The sequence below is a fragment of the Zea mays genome, chromosome 5, assembly GCF_902167145.1.
Source record: "Zea mays cultivar B73 chromosome 5, Zm-B73-REFERENCE-NAM-5.0, whole genome shotgun sequence".
Taxonomy (NCBI): Eukaryota; Viridiplantae; Streptophyta; class Magnoliopsida; order Poales; family Poaceae; genus Zea; species Zea mays.
Genome location: NC_050100.1, coordinates 58,315,875 through 58,334,759, shown reverse-complemented (window position 1 = coordinate 58,334,759; position 18,885 = coordinate 58,315,875). Strand labels below are relative to the sequence as shown.

General features: G+C 43.9%; 1 pseudogene; it reads left to right on the top strand.

Annotated features, from left to right (window-relative positions):
• LOC103628217 (uncharacterized) overlaps positions 1-5,026 on the top strand; it is a 128,755-nt pseudogene extending 123,729 nt beyond the window's left edge.
• The last annotated feature ends 13,859 nt before the right edge of the window (positions 5,027-18,885 follow it).

Here is an 18,885-nt window from a genome sequence, read left to right as displayed (position 1 = left end):
GACTGGTAAGCACGGTTCAAGTCAAGGCCTCATCTACCAAGGGACACGGTCCCGTCTCACCCGAGCCCAGCCTCGGGCAAGAACAGTAGTCTCGTACGGATTCACGGCTCGCCCGAGGGTCCCCTCAGGCAGTGGGTGCACCCCCAGCTCGCCCGAGGCAAAACTCGGGTAAACTTTGTCGTATAGCGGCTTCAGCCAAACCGCCTTGCCACCGATCGTATCACGTGCGCATTTAATACAGGGATCACCTGACACCTTATCCTGACACACGCGTCGCGGTTGGCAAGGTCGAAATGACCGCAGTCACTTCACCCTTTTACTGATCATTCTGACAGGATGACAACACTATTCACCCCATTCCGACCACTGTGCCAACCACCAGGATAAGACTAACAACAGTAGTCACCGCCTCTCCCGAGTTCAGCCTCGGGTGCAACAGGGAGTTCCGCCTCGCCCGACCTCGGCCTCGGCCTCAGGAGGAATCGTCACCACGCCCGAGCACGGTCTCGGCCTCGGGATGGATCTTCGCCTCGCTCGACCCAGGCCTCGGCCTCAGCCTCGGCCTCGGGAGGAGATCTACACCTCGCTCGACCCAGGCCTTGGCCTCGGGAGGAGATCTACGCCTCGCCCGGCCCAGGTCTCAGCCTCAGCCTCAGCCTCGGGAGGAGATCTTCGCTTCGCCCGACCCAAGCCTCGGCTTCGGAGACATCACCGCCTCGCCCGAGACGGCCTCGGACCGACTACGCAAACGGGGAATACGACACTGTCCTCCCCCTAGCTAGCCACCTCAGGCTACGAAGGAACAAGACCAGTGTCACATCAAATTACTCCAGTAAAAGGTAATGATGATCCCCGGCACGCGATCATGACATCGACTGTCCTCAGCTCTCTACGAAATCAAAAGAACGTCAGCAGGAACTAGGGCTGCACCGCCAGCCATGCTTCTACAGGACTCAAGCACTTCTCTGTCGTCCACGTTAGCGCATAGCTACACCCCCACATGTACATCTGGGTCACCTCCTTGTGCCTATAAAAGGAGATGCCCAGGGCCTTCCCAAGGGAGGCTGGAGAGGCTTGGAAAGCTCACCCATACGGCTCACACAACACCAACAAAGAACTCTTCAGTGCAACCTTCACTCCACAACACTAGACCTCTCAAGAGACCTGGGACCCGTTCCCTCTCTTGCAAAGCTTGTAACCCGTACTACAAGCACCCCGGTGCAAGATAATATAAGCCTCATCCTCCCTCCGCTGGAAGTAGGGCTCTCTTAGCCCGAACCAGGATAAATCTTGTGTTTCATCTTGCATCAATCCATCCGGGCAAGGACACGCGGGATAAAATTCACTAGTCGGTTCGGTTGAGGGTCCCCTAGGTCCGAAACACCGACATAATGGGAACATGGAGAACCACCCTGGAAAATAGTGCTACCACAAGGGTTTAATGGGATGCCCTTGGCTGATTAACTAGGAAAGCTAGTGGATGACTACCTTACCCGAAAGGGGCAAGGGCAGTAGGGGAGTGGTCAGTGTCGGGAGGTCCTTGGGTTGATTTTGCTGCGATGGCGGTCAGGCAAGGGATCCCTGCACTGGAGCTTCCTATAAACTGTAGCGGGTTTTCTAAAGCTAGTAGAACTTGTAAAGGCCTCGTAGTGGTACCCTGCCTCGCTTCCTTGGTAGAGGTGTATGGGGTCTGATCAACTCCGTGGCAAATGGGTAACATGACTTATGGGTAAAGATGTGCAACCTCTGCAGAGTGTAAAACTGGTATACTAGTCGTGCTCACGGTCATGAGCGGCTCAAACACTCACATGATTAATTTATGGAACTTAAACTTAATTTGTCATATCATTGCATTTGGGATTATTTTACTATTACTTTTACTTATTATTTCTAAGGTTTGGTATTTACTTACACTTAGTAACTGCTAATAAAATTTTGACCAACTTCTAAAAGCAATGCTCAGCTTCAACCCTTATTTCATTAATCAGCCTTACACTTCATGAACTCCCACCTTTGGTGAGTTCATGCCACATTATTCCCCACAACTTGTTGAGCGATGAACATGTGTGAGCTCACTCTTGCTGTCTCACACCCCCCACAGGAGAAGAACAGGTGGTCGAAGAGGAGCCGCCTAACACTGAGGCTTTCGACTTGATCTAGGTGGCGTCTCCCAGTCAGCTTTGTGGTGCCAGGGATTATTATTTAGTTCGCTTTATTTTATCATTTATTTTTGTAAGACTTCCGCTATGTAATAAGTACATTTATAACATTTATCTCTATGCACTCTGTTATTATATGTGTTGTCTTCTCTGGCGCATATATGAGATGCACCCGGCTTCATTCCTTAAAACCGGGTGTGACACTGGCCCATGGACCTCCTGTGCCATGGCAGTGTACTCACTTAGGCGGATGTAGGCGGCAGGGTTGCTATACGCCTCAGGTCCGTCATCCGGGCTGTAGGAGATGTCGGACGTCGCCTTGCCCTTGTGGGCCATAGCATAAGCTGAGAAGATGGTGCAAGGCTGGCCACCATGTGACGCCAACTGCAAGAAAACCGACGAGATAGTCAGAAATCATATCTAATCCCGTGTTATATACCTAAACAAAAAAGAGGGTATACCCATGCTTCTGCATATTTGTCGAGGCTGTGGCTGCCTTGGTGGTGGGAGGGACCTTGCATCATCAGACGTCGTTCCCGGCTAGCGTTGTGCGTCTCGTCCCACTCAGGCGAGCACCACATATCCACCATCTGCTTCTAGCACTGAGGATGCGCGGCGCACCAATAAGGAATCATCTACAAAGTAAAACAAGTACACTACATATCAGAAGATAAAATTAAGGAAAAATTTTGTCATGAATATTAATTTTTTATATTTACCTGCAAGTAATGGTCCCTAGTCAACAACATGGTTCGGGCCTCCTGCTTGGTCACCTTCTCCCCAAGGACAGAGCCATGGTAGCTAACGATGGCCTGGATTCGCGCCTCGTAGTGCATGTCCACGATGAGCTTCTTACAGCTCGTGGTGGCCACCACATCCGCCCTGGCCTCGCAACCAGCATCGTATATGAAGAAATCAAGTATACAAAGTCAATGTATCTACACATTATTTCAAGAATGTGCAATGAATGCGACAAATTTTACAATATAGTAAGACTTACTCACAACTCTTGCTTCACTCGCTCTGTCTTGTTGTTGAATTCCTTGCCGTCCCGATCTACTGCATCGGGGGCAACGGCGTAGTGGTCGAAGGTATAGGTTGGGTCTGTCACTCCGGCGTACTCAACCAGTCTAGGGAAGTGTTCCCTACATAGAAGGTCGAGGAAGCCATTGGGGTTGCGGGCGTGACCCCCTGCATTATCCACAACCTTCCAAGACCCGTCCAAGTGATAAATAAAAAGTATTAGTTTTATATTATGAATTTGAACACATAATATGAACAAGCAGCGAGCATAAAGTTACATGCCTCTCCCCATCCGGCCGAATCAGCGGCCGCCTGTCTCGAAGTATAGGACGCTGAGTGAGACTCGTGGGACCTTGCAGGTAGACATTCCTCGAACCTAAGGCGCCAGAACCTGAGGCGTCCTGCTGAGCGTTGTCATCATCCTGCTGCGCCACATCGACAACGGCCTGCTGCTCCACTTGCTGCTGGACGTCGTTGTCCTGCTGTGCCTCCTCCACCGTCCTATGAGTGCAAACTCCTCCCCCCTCCTCGTCCTCATCCCATCGCCCACCATCTTTGTCCAACAAACTGCAATTAAGAGTAAGCAAACGAGCACATATAAAAAAGATGTATTTAGAAACATATGCGAAATAATAAATAATATAGCATTACATCGATTAAAAATCAGAGTTATTAAAACCTAAAGCCGTTTGGAGCTCTCCCCGCGTTTCGCGGTCGCAGTTTTGCATAACGGTCCTCTGTCTTTTCGTGATTTAGCTCGTGCTCCTCCCTCGAACACCAATCAGATTCGGTTGGGCGCCCCGACGTGGTCCCCTGAACACCGGTCTTGCCCCAACCCTAGCTTGTCACCGCCTCCTCCTCCTCCTGTTCCGTCGCCGCCTCGCCCCCTGGGCGAACCCACCGTCGCCCGGCTCAGCCCTACAACTCCTGCTCCGCCTTCTTTGAAGCCCTCCACTCGCTTCACCGCCGCGACGGGCCCAGCTTCCATCCTACCGAGACGGAAGCGTAGGTGGGAGCGGGTGGGCCAGATCTGCCGCACGTCGCCTTGCTCAGCCTCTCCAATGGACGAGGCTGCAGGTGCTCGAGGACTTCGTGTCTGACCTCGACGCGCTAACGCAGCAGTCGAGGCAGCGGCACGCGCACAAGCTGCACGGCCCGCAGCTGGACCGCCAGTTCCAGAGCCTGGGCAGGCTCATGGACCAGCTACGCGGTAACGTCGCCAAGGCCAGGAAGGTGCTGGGCAGCAAGGGCAAAGGGAAGGGGTTTGCCAGGTTGGTGCTTAGCTCCGTGGTGGGTGACCCGCTCATCAAGTACGCCAGGCTGATCAGGGACGACCTCAACCAGTGGCTGGAGCTGCAGGAGCTGACTTAGAGCATCCGCCACTTAGTTTCGTGGATGGTGCGATTGAGATTGGTTTTAGGAGGTGGTGCAGCAGGGCAGCATGTAACGGGAGCATAAGCGAATACCATAAGTGCCTTGCTAGGAAGATCTGCACGTTCCTTGTGCAGATCGGCTCCATGACTCTCAAGGAGGAGACTGGAATAGATCTTGATGATGTCTGTTGTTTGCTCCAGACGGCATTGGTCGGAAGAAGCATGCTAATCCTACTTGATGATGTTTGGGAGCAAGACATTGTTGATCGCTTCACAAGACTTTATGATAATGATTGTCGGTATCTTGTGACAACAAGGGATGAAGCTATCTACGAGATAGCAGAAGCTGAAAAGGTAGAAATATGTAAAGACGACATCAAGGAGATCAGCACGGAAATTCTTCTCTATCACAGCCTTCTCAGTGCTGGAGAGCTTCCGGTATGCTCTACTCTTGTAGTTGATGGTCCTTAATTAGTTTCAGTTGCATATCCCATCTGTTAGGTTTGTCTGCTGATTCTAATTTGCATATGTTCATCTGCTGCTTTAATGAAGGTTCCCCTGCTGCAAAAATCTCTACTTGTACATATGTTTCCATTTCAAGATTAATCTTATTCTGTTAACAACATATTATCTTAAGTAGCATCGTGTTTAGCTTCACAAATATGTTCAGTATTTTTTACATACATATATATTTTCAATCAGTAGTTGTGCCAAACTTGCAAAGTAAGACATTTTAGAAGAGACGATGCTACTTAAGATAATATGTTCCCTCGTTACTATGTTCCCTGGTGCCGTGTGTGCTCGCGTCCTCAAGCATTCATGTACGCTGCAATATGGAGGTTTAGTTTTTTTATAGTTTCTTAAATAGCCAACAAGAGGAAAAATAACTATAGACTCTGTAGATATCACAACAATTCATGTTAGGGCCAAACAGTTCAGACAATGAGAATGATGGAGGATTCAGACAATTCATGATGGGGGTCCTCGGATCCTTTATGGTGCCCCTACAGTTGTACCTATCAATGAGACAACTATTCTCTCGTTATGGAGGAAACAATTTGCTCTGTCTGTTAAGGCCAAACAGTTCAGACTGTTTGAACCGCGACTGTTTTATACTGAATGAGAATGATGGAGGGTTTTGTTTGTGTTGGATCCACTGGAGCAGGCACAGGCTACTTCAATGTTCGGCGATTGTGAGGATTCGTTTCCATGAAAACAATGATGCGGCACCTATCGTCTAAGTTGTTGCTATCGTCATGCGTCCTACTCTTGTAGGATGCCACTCATGTGCTGAAGTGAGAGTGACTACAACCACAATATTTAGGGCTAACACTGTGAGTAGATGACCATCATGGACATGCATACCATCCCCTCGCCGATGATGGACTATGAGGATAGGCAATGCACCTTATACCAATTGCCACGTCGTTATGCTTTTATGAAATTCATAGTTGACAGTTATTTTAACCAAACTGTTTTTAGCTTAACCATTAGCTCATAACAGATTTTCCACGGCTCACACACCTTGAATTAGATTTTTAGAAAAATGTACCGTTGAACCAGTACACTTGTACGAAATGACAATGCTACCTCTACCATAGAAAAACCAACATTCCACTTCCACTCATGCTGACAAGAAGGAACACTGAAATCATTAAAATAGCAGTAACCCTGTGTGCGGGAGGATGAAAAAGGATATGTCATTTGTTAACGAGAGGGGAGGTTCTGGAGCCTCCATCATTTTCTCCTTTTTTTCTTGATAAATTGTTTTTTATTTCTTCGGCCTGCAGCTAAACTTGCAGCAGATGGTCAGTGTTGCTACATGATCTGACACTCTTTACATACATTTTTATCTGGGACAAATTTTAAATTGTGGATATGTTTTTGTTGTAAGACGGAAGGAGTAGACTTGATAACCATGTCAGCTTATAAACAAAAGTGCAACCTTCTTGGTCGCAATCCATTTTTACCTCTTTGAATTGGAAGAAACTAGGTGTCCTGGCTACAAACAGGCTATGGACTGTTGGAGATCCATGAATAGTATAAGCAAATCCTCTCCAGGTACTCCATTATTGTGGAGACTTGGGTCATCCAACATCTATAGTTAAATTAGGTTAGACGACGTAGACTAATCCATTTTTACTTGTCAAGTTTTGTGGATCAAACCATCTAATCAGAAGAAATTCAGTTGAAGTAATTCCTAAAATTATCGAAATTAATTTTCGTCCATATTCTGAAATTTTGTGCAGACTAGAAAAGGTAGACAAGGTTGAGAGCTAACAAAAACCCAAAATAAAATGATGCAGCAAGCCTTTACCCATCATCTTAGACCTCCTTTAATTTCTGACATTTTGGTTTTGTTTTATATTTTTGAAATGGTGATTCTGGGGTTTGCCATGACTAGATGTGATTGGTTGCATGCTCCACACAGTATATCTAGGTAAGAAGAATCATTTCCTATCCAATCGTGCTTTCTATTGATCAATTAGCTGTCTCGAGCTGCGTTTAGCAGATCCGTAAACAGGAAAGGTTATTTATTTTATCTGGTCATTAGGTGGTTACGACACCGAAGACAAGGCAGCGAGGGCTACGATCTGGCTGCTCTGAAATACTGGGGTCCAGCTACTCACGTCAATTTCCCCGTAAGTGCCATGAAAGAAAATTGTAGCTTTATTCATGTGATGGGATTTCATAGCACACTTCGTTTGGTAGGTAGAAAACTATCGAGATGAGCTCGAGGAGATGAAAGGCATGACAAGGCAAGAATTCGTTGCGCATCTAAGAAGGTCAGTGCTCTGCGTGCATGTGCATCGTAACAGCCTTGCTTCATCGATGTGTTCCTGCGTTTCCTAAAGCTGATACTGACCATCACACACAGGAGAAGCAGTGGATTTTCTCGAGGCGCTTCCATCTACCGAGGGGTGATGAGGTTCGTCTGCACAGACTACTATGCCACCGCATTTTGCTTCCTTAGAGATCGTCTCAACAGGCACCACCAGCATGGAAGATGGCAGTCTCGGATTGGAAGCGTCGCTGGAAACAAGGATCTATACCTCGGCACTTTCAGTAAGAAAGATCGTTCCATTTGGCTGTAGAAGTAGATTTTAGCGGTGTCTGTTGTACTAATGTCGATTGTCTCGTCAAAGTACATTTGCTGTAGATGAAGGTATAGGATTGGGACATGGGCTTTTACTTCTAATGTCAAGTTTTGTGCCTGGCTTTTGCGTTCGCTTTAATCCGCAGGCTGCACATTCCATGATCATTCTTTGCATTTTGCGGATAGCAATGGTTTCCCTAAGGCTATGAGCTCTGACCAAAGCAGCCTGTTGTACTGTTTTGAAATACCCCGTTGGACACTTGGACTACAGATAGCAGCTAAGCAGCATTAGCATGACAAATTACGTGGGGTTTTGATTGATGTTAGAGATCAATTTGTTCTCACTGCATAATCTTTTGTATAACGATATTTTTATTGGTTGGACAGTGTTTTCACATTAAATACCCAGATACATATGGCAAAAAAATTACGTGGGGTTTTAGTTCCCATTTATGAGACTATAATGATATATACATTGTCAATCCTATATCCATTTTGGGCCCTTTAGTGTTCTATTTTCTGATAATGTTTGAAGACCTATCCAGTAGCTGAAATGGACATGTTCAGGCTTTAGATCATTTGCTATTTGTGAAAAATAATTATTCCTAAAAATGAACTTATGAAATTGAAAAATATCTTCACCCGATCTTTCTACCTGCGTCTGTAAAAGTTAAAATTTAAGATTGATATGCTAAAGTTTCAAGAACAAAATTGATATGTTTTTGAATCAACTAGAATTTAATTTTGTGCACTCTGTTTGTACATCTGCATCTACATCGACTGGTGTGCCTGGTTAGAACAACATATATTGTATGCTCATTAATTATCGTGATAGTCTCATGCACACCTAAAGTATTTTATTACTATTGTCCCAATCTGCCAAAACTCGAGAACAATTTATATGAAAGGTATATAGCAATTTACTCAAGAATTCTATTGTCTCGATAGGGCGCCCGTAAGGGTGCCACTTATTCTAGTAATCTTCATATGCGTCGGGGTTAGCCGGATCATAGGTCTCATCATCATTATCAACCATTTCATCGTCAACACCATCTGAAAGCGCAAGTTGGTCATTAATGTCATTGCCTTCAAGTATTACTAAGTCATTCTCATTTTGCACATAGTGTGTCTCAAGTTTCTTGAAACAATCTCAAATTTTTATCACAACCTCTACATATGATATCATGACATGTAGACAAGTGTCATGATTTTCTGACTTTGTTTGTGTTTTATATAATTTTTAAACAACTGGATGGCAAGTTCACGGTCATGTTTAGCAGGACACTCGGCACAGAAAGACGCTCGGCAAAGACCGAACACTCGGTGAACGACAACGCTCGACAAAGGGCCATCAATACCCGTCTATAGCTGACGGACGTTACCTTTGCCGAGCGTCAGGCTTTGGCGCTCGGCAAAGTAGCTTCTTTGTCCAGTGTCTTAAGCCCGACACTCGGCAAACCATGCATTGCCGAGTGCTATTCTTGAACACTCGATAAAGTATATTTTTATTTTTTTTTCTTTTTCAAACCAAACTTTTTGTGGTATGTTCCTATACTATGCATATATGATGTGTGTTCGCCGAGTGTTTGACATTCGTCAAAGCGGTCTTTGTCGAGCGACTTTCTGTGCTGAGTGTCCTGCTCTTGGTAAACGTCGTCGTTACTGAGAGTAGAACTTTGCCGAGTGCGGCGCTCGGCAAAGAATTCTTGTCGAGTGCCCTACAAAATGCACTTAGCAAAAGTCAGATTCCGATAGTGGTGATGGTGGTCAAGTTCAATACTACTACTATATTCTAAGTAGAATAATAGAATATGTGGTTCTCTCAATCTGTAAACATATATATTAAAACAGCTAGTTGTGGAAGCTTCGATTAGTTTCTAACCATAGGTGCTACCGTGGTGGAGTTCCCATATGTACACACATCATATATGCATGATCTCTATCATATAGCTAGCTATTCGATCCAACACACACCCCACTACTAGCGTCGTAGCTAGCTCTTGTCTGCGCATCCATCTCTGTCCATGCTAGTCAGACTTCCACTTCCACCATCGACGAGCCTTTCTGCTCCAGGCCCTCCAGCTCAAACTGGTACTCTCTCTCTCTCCTCCTTTAGATTAATCGATCAGCTAGCAGCAACATGGTATAGTTTTTTTTTTTTCATTGACCACGACGCAAGTCTGAGCAGTGGAATGTGATGATTGAGCTCTCGATCAGCTAGCTAGCTAGAACGGAGAAATTAAAGATCGATACGCGCTACCTCTGGCTGGCTGACACATCAGTGGGGATCGGACGTGGGGGATATGATATGCGATTGGGTTAGTTATTAATTAGTCATGGTAGTGCTGGGTAGTCTCTGTCCATACTTTCAGACATCGACGCTGCTTTTATTTAAAAAGATAAATTATAAATTAGAACGGAGTGAGTAATAATTAAAAAGAAAGTTATATGACAATTAAAAAATTACATAATAATCAACCCAAGAGTGCGTTGGAAGTAAGAACGTAGTCGAGGAGCTGCTATAATGTTGAACCAAGATTTTAACACTTCAAAAGCGCACTATAGGTCACTGCCGGTAGGGGTATTTATAGAGGGATTGAGAATAAAATTCACAATTTTTTGCAAATTTTTTTATTTTTGGACTCCAAAGAGTAAAAACGGTTAGTTACAACGACCGCACACGTGAACTAATCAGAAGCCACCACGTCGCTCTCGCCTGCCAGTTTTGTAAAATGGTCTAACTCCTCTCCTCCATGCTTTTTCTTGATTTGATTTGATGGAAGTCACCTTTAGTCGCTTAAGATTAAGCCTAATTTGGAGATCAATTTGGTTAAACATGGGTACAATTAGAACTTAAATAGCCGAGTTAAGTATGAACTTAGATCTTAACCATGTTAATGAAAGCACTTAGGCATGTGGTTGCATATAATTAGATGTCTTAGGATTTATTTAGCATCTTATAGCTCTAGTAATTGAGAGTATATATCAAATAACCATAAAAAATACGAGCTATCTTAGGGCTAACTACCACATAACTATGAACTTAGGCTTTAACAGAAAAGAACCATAGATATAATCTCAATGTAAACATGTAGACCAACATGATTCTTTTACATTAAAACTAAATCCATCTTAAACTGAGCCTGATCTACATATTACATTACTGGAATCCGATTCTTTGCAGAGTGCCAAGTTATTTCACGAGTGTTTTTTTTCGGCCGAGTGCAAAAAGGTATTTGCCGAGTGTCTGTAACACTTAGCAAAGAATACGAGTCAAGTGTTAGTCTAAAAAATGAAATTGGATCTTAGTCGTGCCGATTGCGTGCTCACGACATAATAATTAGACACCTAAGTTGTTAACAGATTGGTTTCGGTACAAATGTTACATGTGACTAAAAACAATCTGGTATACGATCTCACAGTCTAAAAAAACAATTTTACTAAGCTAATAAAAAAAGAACTTATCAGAGACATAAAATAGAACCGATTATTCTCACATAGGATCATGCTAATATTTAAGTAGGCTTTTGTTACCAATTGTTAAAATTATATTAGATTAAACAAGATCTTAGACTTTTAGATTAAACATGATCACTAACATAAATGAATGTTTAATTGATCTTAGATATTAACAAAGGTTTGTAGATACAGCAAGGTTGATATGGATGAAATAGATGTTCTAATCATCATCAAACTAGGAGAAAAATGATTTGAAGAGGTCGATGTAGATCTTGCAATAATTGGACAGTGGTTTACGGTCTTCCGAACAATCTAGGGTCTAAATAATTGGTTTAGTGTGTTTGGCCGATAGGAAACAACATCGACGTTTTGAGGGGCATTGCCCCTTGTTTATATACACCGCAGGTACAGGAGCTAAACCCTAGAAAACATAGAGATGTCGCCAATCGTAACAAAGTAGTGCGTAGTTGGGACTAGTCATGACATCGATTCACAACGACTCCATGGCAGTCATCTTCAACACCACAATCATCTTCAACACGGGAGAGGTTTTCCACTTCGGATCCCTCTCCTGCACCGCGTCGACGGTGGCGATGCGGTAAGGGAGGCGACGTGGTCGGTTTGGGAGTGAGGAATGGGAACATGGGCCCACAGTTAGGGTTAAGTTTATATTCTTTACCGAGTGTTCACGATCTGGCACTCTGTAAAGTTTTTTATTTTAAAAATGTACTTTATCGAGTGTCCTGGATCTAGCACTCGGCAAAGCACTATTTTGTCGAGTGTCTCCTGACATGCACTCGGCAAAGTTTATTTGTATTTTTTCTTTTTGCCCTAACTTTTTTTACTATGTTCCTACAATATATAGACTTACTGTAATACCCTGAATTTGGGATATAAAATTTCTTTTGTAAATATCCACCAAATTCAGGTGTTACCCTCTCCTTTCCTTGCTTTTCTTCTCTTTTTCCTAATTAATAGAGAATTATTTTGTATTATATATAAGTGTTAAGCGTTAGCGAGATAAAACCAACAGAAGTTTTGAAATATTGCATCACATGCTGGAGCATTATTTTTGGTTGTTGTTGTGTTAAAAGAGTTTTTACTATTTAATTTAATCTTTTTTTTGAAACCCAATTTAATTAATAATAGAAATCTATCTAAAATTTATTTATTGAATATTTTATTTGTAAATATTGTTTTGTTTGAAATTATTATAATTTTGGAATATTTTATAAAATATATATTTATTCATATATTTCGAATAACTTACGTGAAGAAAAAAAAATAAAAGGAATTTCGAAATAGATAAATAAAAGAAAAAAGAAATCCAAAAACTAACTCTACGCTCGGATACGAGCGGCCCACTGCCCCACTGGCTCGGCTCCCCATCCCCGTCACGCGCAGTCGAGGGTCGCGCCAGTTCCTGCACCACAATAAACATTCTTAGGCGTAGCTTCGATTATCATATTTTTCTCGTGTAACTATAGCAGCGAACTCTATTTCGTATTGCATGTTTTTTTATAATGTTTCCTTTGTATGGTATGATGTTCTTATGCATGTGTGTCTTATATAGGGAGTAGCGCTCCTCGGATAGAAAGTGAATCACGGTTTATGGGTAAAGTGTGCAAACTCTCACTACCAGAATTTAGCTCTTTGTCGAGTACCAAATATTTTGCCGAGTGTTTTTTTAGCACTCGACAAAGAAGCTCTTTGTCAAGTGATACATAAAAAACCATCGGTAAAAGAAAACACTCGGCGAAAGAGCTCTTTGTCGAGTGTTTTATTTTTGACACTCGGCAAAGAGTTTCTTTGCCGAGTGTTTTATTTTTGACACTCGGCAAAGTGCACTTTGCCGAGTGTTATATTTTTGACTCTCGGCAAAGACACTTTAAAAATCACATTTTAAAGCAATAAATTAATTCAAATGAAAAAGTTTTCAACTACAAATTTATATAACTCATCATGATGTACAATTTATATTTTGAACATTTCTTCATATAACAAAATAAAAATAAATTTGTTTATAAAACTTATATCTCTCTCGTAGTTTATGAAACTACGAGAGAGATGTATAAGATTTGCGCATATTGTTAGAATCATCATGTGAGATGAACAAATAACCAAACAACCAAAATAAACTTTGTAGATCTTGAGAAGTTATAGAATTTTATAGTTGGCAACTTTTCATTTGAAGTCATCTTGTCAACAAAAACTATGTCTGAATTTAAAAAATTTAAATTTTAAATTTTGAAAACGACCTCGAAAGAAAAAACCACCAACATGAAAGTTGTAGGTATTGAAGAGTTATGAAACTTTATAGTTAACAATGTTTTGGTTTGAAATCATCTTATCATGCAAAACTATGTTTGAATTTTAAAATTTAAATTTTTCAAACTACCTTGGATGGAAAAACCACCAAAATAAAAGTTATACGTCTTGAAATGTAATGAAACTTTGTAATTGACAATTTTTTGATTTGAAATCATCTTATCATTGAAAAATTCATGTGAAGTTTTTAAATTTGAAATTCAAATTTTGTAAATGGCCTTAGATGTAGAAACTATCAAAATAGAACTTGTAGATCTCAAAATGTTATGCAACATTATAGTTATTCACATTTTCAAATGAGTTCATTTAGTGCCTTAAATAATCAAATTACTCTTGGTTTGTTATATTACATGATGAATGAAAACGTAATACAGACATAATTGATGTAGTCGTGTTGTGGTAGAGGAGGGTATGCGCGAGAGAGGTTGCGAGTTCGAATCACACCATTCACAAAACATGTAAATTTGATTCAAAATTCGATGTAAATTTGATTCAAAATTCAAAATAATAGTGAAAATTGATAGGGTGGTGGGTATGGTAATAGGTAGTGTTGGTCCTTGTTCTCAAATGCTTTGCATTAAGAACAAGACAACACAATTGTCATGAAGGGCATACATTCATCATCTCAGTGAACAAATATAAATAAGAGTACATGAGATACAAAAGAATATAAATAACGATTATGAATCAGTAAGTTATTTATATTCTCATTTTACAAATATGAATAAACAATCAACAATATTTATATTACATTGATACCTTCGGCTTATCGGAAGGTGACGGTGCGAGAGCAACACAAGAGTGATTACAATATAGCGTGAACAGTGCGTGGGTACTGTTCATCTATTTATAGGCACGGGACGCAACCCAGACAAAATTACATTCATATTCCTAGTAATTAATTGTAATCATAATGTGAACTATTAAGAACTAGATAGTCTTTTCCTCCTTAAGTCAGTATCGTCCTTCGCCTTCATCATAATGCTAAGCTGAAGCTCCTTCAGTCATAGCTTCGTCTCCTATCCGCATCATCTTCTGGTTGTATCTTCATGTCGTGTATACCTTTGTAGTATTTTGTCGAAGGTGTTTTCGCCTTGGGGACCTTCGGCAGGAAAGAAGACCCCAACAGTAGTCCCTTCGCGGTGCTAGATCATTTTTCGTAACGAGCTCGATCCGCGAAAAATACGAAGGCTTCGGAATGCCGAAGGTCTGAAAACACCTTCCCTGAGCTCGTTGTCGAGAAACGATTATAATATTCTGGACGTCAGACAGTCCACCGCTCAGCCAGTGTGAGCGGTATGGTGGTTCGCCTTATCCTCATGCAGCGCTATATAAATAGACGGGTTGGTGAGGAGTTACCACATCATTCATTACCATTGCACTGTTGTGTTGTTAAAAATTTTTAACCATAGTCGAAGCTTCCTGTATTGCATTTTCGAGCAAACGCTTCGTCACTTGAGATCAGCTTCGTATTAAAAAAGCGTAAACACTGAAATGGCCAGAATACGATCCACCACTAGGATGTCTCGTGAGGGGGGCGAGACCGAAGTGACCGAAATAGCTCCAATATCAGAATTGATGAGGCAATCGGGTCTTGTTGTGCCAGAGGAGGCTGTTGCCGAAGGTACGTCGATTGCTGAAGCTGAACAGATCGTAGCTGAAGGAGGAAGTGAGAACGAAGATGAAGAGGACTACACTATTCTGAGCCCAATGAAACCCAACCACATTGAATTTGGTAAATCTACTGTGACGGCAGACGACATGGTTATGATGAAGAAATTGGGCTACTTTGGGAAGGCCGAGAGCAAGCTTGTCCGGTTTGCTGGGGAAGAGGTGATTCCAGAACCAAAAGATGATGAAATCATATTCTTTAAAAGCTTCTTCAGGGCGGGACTTCGTTTCCCCCTGCATGAGATGATTGAAGAAGTTTTGAAAAATTTTGAGAAATACTTTCATCAGTTCACACCCAATGCAATCGTTAGACTTAGTGTCTACATATGGGCCCTCCGAAGTAAGGGTATGAGTCCCAATGTCGAAGCTTTCTGCTGGGTGCACGAGTTGCACTATCAAACGAAGGCCAGAGCGGATGGTCTTCATGAGAACTTCGGTTGCTACAACTTTGCGTATCGGAAGGATATGAAGGCCCCGATTCTCGGCTATCGTACCAAGTGCCCGACCGGTTGGAAAAGCGAATGGTTTTACATAAAGGCAGATGAGGAGGGAGAAGCTAATGACTATGGTTATGAGTCCATTGAAATTGAGCTTTAGGATGACAAGGACCTTGTGCCACATGCATCTTGGCTCCCCATGCCAGGTAGTCAAAGTAGAGTTCAGAGTGGTAGCAGCCGAAGTCAGCACTAGAGATCTGGTGCAAGAGTACTTGGCAAATAAAATATTTCTGACTTCTAGTGGCTGGGGAATGCCTAAGAAGGAGGGGGCAACAAGTATGAACTTGTTTGGCTCCCTTACCGATTTAAATTTGAGAAACAATTCAAGAAGCCATGCAAAGAGTGGCTAGAAATGATCGAAACAATGTGCAATGAAATTCATGGCAACTACACCAAGAAAGAGGACCAATTGATGACTACTGCCTTCGGTACCCGGCCAAAACTAAGGCTGAATCGGGTGATGGACGCGTTAAACTTTGAATACCCAGACTATAAAAGGCTTGATAAAGGGGTCGAAGGGGTGAAAAGGAAAAGGATTGTCAGCATCCTGAGTAGGCAAGCTACTCGGCTAATAAAGGAAGATGAGAAAATTGTGAAGAAAACAAAAACAGCTCCTGAGCCGAAAGCGACAATCTCTAAAAAGCGAAAGCTTGATACAACGCCCTCTACTGAGCCGAAGGTGGATGAGACAGGAGAAGAAGCTCCTTCAACGCCCTCTGCTGCCGAAGTAGCAGAAATTTTAAAGGTAATGACTGATTCCCCGCATCTCAAGCTGCTAAATCCTCTAGGATCAGAACTGACACAATTTTTACAGAAGAAAGAACAACCTTCGGCTGCAGAGGAGAAGATTGAAGGGCAAAAGAAATGACAAATAGTTAACGTGATGCAAGCCATCGAGCGAACACCGCCTTCAGCCTCAGTGGCTAAAATAGTGACTGCTGTGGGTGCCGAAGCTGATGCTGCTGCCGAAGCCAGAGACACTGATGAAGCCAAAACAACAATGTCAGATATTGATAGGCTCATATCAGATGTGGTTAAAGATGTGGCTATAGAAGAAGAAATGGCCGCAGCGCCAAGCAAAGAAAGGGAAATTGATGCTAGTCCTTCGGGCGAAAGATGCTTCGATCTTCGGCACCTAGGCGGCCAAGGATTGTCTGAAGAGGACAAGTTAGAGTTGTGGGAATTTGTTGTATCCTGCGGATATCAACCAGGGGCTTTGCTCTTCAGGGGGGTTGACGAGGAGATCCTAGGATGCATCCGCGACTGCGCCGGGGCGAAGATAGTCGGCACTCTATCCAAGAGTGTTGGCCTTCCGAAGCTAGAGGCTGATATCGGCTGCTACCAACGGCAACATATTGTCGGTAGCTTATTTTTATTCTAGCTTCAAGGTGAGGCCTTTGACTAGGTTGTTATTATTATTATTATCTTCGCAGTGAATTAAATGTTCTGACCATGACTTGTTGTTGCAGAGCATGCTGCTGAGCAAAGCTTTGAAAATGCAGCAGGATAACGAAGATAAGAAAAACGAAATTATAATTGAAGGCTTGGAGAACAAGATAACGGATCTTGAAGCTTCTCTAGAGGACAAAGATTTTTTGTTGTGAGCAGCTGAAGGCTCCCTCGCAAAAGTATAGTCTCAAAATACTAAATTAAACGAGGAAGTTGATAATGCTCAAACAATTTTAAAGAAAGAATCAGAGCGCTTCAAGCAAGAAACAAAAGAACTGCAAGCAAAAGTTGAAGCCAAAGCTGAGAAATATACGAAGCTGCAGGAGTCATTGAAAGACCTTCAGAATAAGTGCACGGATTTCGCCACCAGCTGTGTGAACCGACTAAAAGGAATATTCAACTCGGTTGGGGCTAGTTCTGAAGAAATTACTCCTTCGGCTGAAGATATACCCAAAGCCTTCGAGCACATTGAAAACGAAGTTGAAGCACTCGATGAAGTTATAACTAGGCACGGGGATTTCTGTGCTTTGTTAACTTCTCGTGGCACAGCTGCTGCATTCTTGAAGGTTGGGTGTACTCATGCTAAAATAGTTAACAAACCAACCTAAGGTAAAAGATAGGTTCTGCAGCCTGAACCAGGGGAAGGGAAGCCTAACATTTGCGACCCCCTGGAGCCAGTAGGTTGTAGAAGAGCTCCAGGCGGAGGGGGACCGGAGTGCGGTGAAGAGGAACCCCCCCCCCCCGGAGGCAGAGGGGGTAGCCCGAGGGGCGCTGTAGAGCGTCGTGGCGGGGGCGGTGGTAGCAGTGGCAGAGAGGCGAAGCTCCTCGAGAAGCATATCATTCTTGGTCTCCACAAAGGTGGAAAAAGGCTTCATGCGGGTGAGGGTGGGTGTCACCTGATCAAAGTGAGGGCTCAAGCCACGGAGGAGGTTGAGCACGAGGCACTCGTCGGTGATGGGGGTGCCGAGGGTGCGGAGAGTGTCTGCCATTGTCTTCATCTAACGATAGTACTTATCCACAGAGAGATCGCCCTGAGCAAGCTGACGGAAGGTGGTCTCGAGGTACAAGATCCGAGTCTGGCAATGGCCGAGGAACTAAGCCTCAAGGGCACCCTAGATCCGGTGAGCAGTATCGTCCGGCACGCGAACGATGTCCTGAAGTTTGGCCATGAGGGTGCAGTTGATCCAGGAGAGCACCACCTCGTCCATCAAAAGCCAATCCTCTGACGGGTCAGGGACCGTTGATAGGACGTGGTCGGTGAGGGCGGACCGACGAAGGGTCTGAAGGACCTAATCGCGCCATTGGGGGTACTGAGTGGAGTCCGGAGCAAGAACGTCGGTGACGGTTGCCCGGATGCTGGTGAGGGCCGCTGCCTGAGCGTGAAGGGTGGAGGCCGAGGCGGGCGCGGGCTCGAAGGTGTCGGCGTTGTGGTGAGCGGATGTGGGGGAACCATCCGACATGCCCTTGCCGGCGAGATGGCGGTAGGTCTCGGCGTACTGGCGCTCGATGGCGTCGACAACTGTCTGCTCCTGCTCAAGGGTGCGGGCGGCGTCCTGAGCCCGCTGGCGAGCAGCGGTAACGGCCGCCCGGGTGGCAGCGAGAAGGGCAGCAGCATCATCCGAAGGAGCATGTAGAGAGGAGGTGATGGCGGACGACTGACTGTAGATAGTGGTCGACAGGGGACAGCCACGCATGGGGGTCCCGCCAATCATGTCGAGTGGAATATGTGGAAAGCCTGGCGCTAGCAAGGCGGCTTCTGGTAGGGAGAACGCAAGAGCAGATCGAGACCCGTCGAGGCCAGAGGTGGCCACGAGGGTGGTGGATTGGAT